The sequence below is a fragment of the Miniopterus natalensis genome, chromosome 4 (genome assembly GCF_054644295.1).
Source record: "Miniopterus natalensis isolate mMinNat1 chromosome 4, mMinNat1.hap1, whole genome shotgun sequence".
Classification (NCBI taxonomy): Eukaryota; Metazoa; Chordata; class Mammalia; order Chiroptera; family Miniopteridae; genus Miniopterus; species Miniopterus natalensis.
Window position 1 is genome coordinate 30,667,415 of NC_142084.1, and position 3,194 is coordinate 30,670,608.

The following is a 3,194-nucleotide window of genomic DNA, read 5'->3' on the forward strand; positions in this document are numbered from 1 at the left end:
TGATGTTTCTCTCTCTCTTTCTCCTCCCTTCCTCTCTCTCTCAAGTCAATACTACTACTACTACTACTACTACTACTACTACTACTACTACTACTACTACTAAGGTAAATTTCTGGGTGTGCTTGGTGAGCTTTTCTTCATTGGAGATTGTTTTTCTCTACAAAGTCTATGTATTCTAGGAAATAGTTTAGAATGCTTCTGCCATGAGCCAGTCTGGGACCTTTTTTTTAAAAAAATATGGAATGCTTCACGAATTTGCGTGTCATCCTTGCACAGGGGCTATGCTACTATCCTCTGTCTTGTTCCAATTTTAGTGTATGTGCTGCTGAAGTGAGCACTGGGACTAGTTTTTATGTTAATTTCTAGCACCTTTCATAAGTAACACTCTCATCCTGGATATGGCACTGGCTTGGGTTTTTTATTTTTCACCAAAAACTCTGGGAAGAGACACACTCCCTTGCCTCTTTGTCACTTTCCTGGGTTGACAAACAGGTACTTTTAGTCTCTTTCACTGTGGGTGTTTAACTTTGTGGGTACCAGCTTTATTTAGGGGTTTTAGTTATAGCTTCCTGTTTCATACAAACCCAAGGCTATAACTCCTGACAACCATTGGTACTGAAACTCTAGCACTTAGCAGAGTGAGGTTTCTAGTTGAACAGTCTCTTCCCTCAGCCACTGTTAGCACTTTAATTTTATGCTTCCTTTTTATTTCTGATACCTGGGATATCCTTTCTTCCAATCTCAACTATGTTAAAAACATTGTTGGTTATATTATGTGGGTTATTTTTACTCTATAAGATGAAGGGTGTTCTGTGTTAGTTTAGTGGGTCTCATGTTGGGATGAGAAACCTTTAAGTATTTTATCATATTTATTAGCAGAAAGGCTAAGGTCTTGTTTATTGTTTTGTTCACTGGTTTATCCCCAGCACCTCAAACAGAACACAGCATATAGTAGTCACTCAATGTATATGTGTTGGATGAATGACTGTCTGGTGGCAGGGCTGAGCCTGTGCTGGGCAATCCAGCTCTGGATCCAAATGTGCAAATCCCACCCTACAGGAAAGGAGTCCTATAGTCATCCCAACCTCCCTCCTTAGGATACAGTTGAGAGCTTGTTGGCTAGGACTTGACCCCTTGTGAATCTCTCTCACCCCAAGCAGCTTATTAAGGCTTTCCTTTCTATCACCTTTACATTCTTTTTGATAGGAGGGCTGATAAATACAATTTTATATACTCTCAGATTATATTTCCAGTGGAATTTGAGCTCCTAATCATGTTGTAGTACCTAGAAAAGGCTGGAGCACTGGTCCCTTGCCTGGCTGGCCTGCTGCTTGTCCTCTACTCTCCGAATACTGGCTCAGTATAGGGATAAATATTGCATTGAACTTCTTTTTATTTTATTTTATTTTATTTTTATGTTATTTTATTTTATTTTTTAAATATATCTTTATTGGTTTCAGAGAGAGGAAAGGAGACGGAGAGAGAGAGAGAGAAACATCAATGATGAGAGAGTCATTGATCGAGCCCGCAACCTGGGCATGTGCCCTGACTGGGAATCGAACCCTGATCGCCTGGATCCTAGGTCGACACTCAGCCGCTGAGCCACGCCCGGCCAGGCTTGAACTTCTTTTTAAATCTGGGAATCTCACTTTCTCAAGATCTACAGGCTGTTCCTGAAAGTTACCTGTGCACTGAAGGTTTTATAAATCAATTTCTATTTTAGATGTACAGAGGAGCTTTCCCCTGAGAGTCATCGTGGGTTTGGCACCCCACTCAGCCTGGCTGGGGCCAGGGGAGCTGAAGTGCAATAACACGCAGATGCACCACCGTTCTATGGAGCAGTGTCTGGCCCGGGTGGAGTTAAGGAGAAAGGCGTGGTGGTTCCTGTGGAGAGGGATGGGCATGCTGTTCCCCTGGACTTGCTGGTGAGGAGGGAGAGAGAGATGAGGGAAAGTGTAGGTTAGAGAACCGAACTCTGGATCGACTGAGAGCCAAACACTGAAAACAGATAAGGAATGAAAAACAGAAAAGAAAAAGAAAAGGGACAGTTAGGAAATGTCCAGGATAATAGTTTGTCATCATGAAACCTTCCATTTGTTAAGTACCTATTATGTGACAGGCACAGGCCTGCATACTTTGTCAACATTTAACTTACCCTACCATTCTCCAGTGAATTAGATATCATTAGCCACACTGTCAGTGGGAAAACAAGCTCCATAATATTGCAGTCACTTGGCTACTAAGTGGTGGAATCAAGATTGGGACAGACTCCAACACCAATATTCTTTCCAATGAAGTGTAGACTCAATTGAGAAGAGAGCGAGTGCCTGGAGATGTGAGAAAGTCCTGTCATGGGGCCCTGAAATGCTGATGGCTGGTTTTTACATAAAGCTGAGGACAGAAGACTTCTGGTTGTGGAGAAGTGACAATGGGCACCCTTCCTCAAACAGACACACAGATTGCTATTTGCTTGCATCAGACTCTTGGACATGCTCTCCAATGTGGAGCTTGGCAGACAGAGGAGGCTGGGCAAGGTTCACCCTTTGAAAGAGAAATAAACCCTTCTCTTTGATCCCCCCAAATGTTGACAGAAGAAAATTACCCAAAGCTCACAGTAGCAGGAACCCACCTGAGAGACCGGCTTCTCCATTTCATCACAGTGCCTGCTCTGAAGGAATCCTGTGGTGCACTCCCGAAGAAAATGTGAATAGCGTCTGCTCTCCAATTTACCTTTCCTGTAAATCTGGCTTTTCATATCTTAGATTTTTTTTGACAGAAAATTGAAACCTTAAAGAATAGATTTCAAAATATTTACCAAATGGCATATTTATTTAGAACAGTATTCTACATCATGAAACTCCAGCGTTGGGACACCTTCTCCATGTTCCTCATAATGATTTGACTTGTAATTGAAAATAAAGTGTTAATTAAAAAACAAAAATTTTTTTGGTACATCACTTTTCTTTTCACAGCTTGGAATAAATTGCCATTTTGAATTCGGCAGTTCTTAACCTAGCAGGCCTAGAAACAATGTGATATATATTTAATCACAAAGAATGCCCCCCAGTAATAAGAGTGGTGCTGGGGTATGATTTTGTTTTAATTTGTTTTGTGCTGAAAGGCATGACCGTTTACAGAGCTGTCCTATAAAGCGTGTCACGTACTAGTCACCTCATGTTACTAGCACCCTCCTG

At 41.7% G+C, this 3,194-nt stretch overlaps 1 non-coding gene across 1 annotated transcript; it reads right to left on the minus strand.

The window, feature by feature from the left end:
- Positions 1 to 231: 231 nt before the first annotated feature.
- On the minus strand, positions 232 to 338 carry LOC148093247 (U6 spliceosomal RNA). The gene has a single exon (XR_015714500.1). It is a non-coding gene; the product is annotated as a U6 spliceosomal RNA (small nuclear RNA).
- Between the last annotated feature and the right edge of the window lie 2,856 nt (positions 339 to 3,194).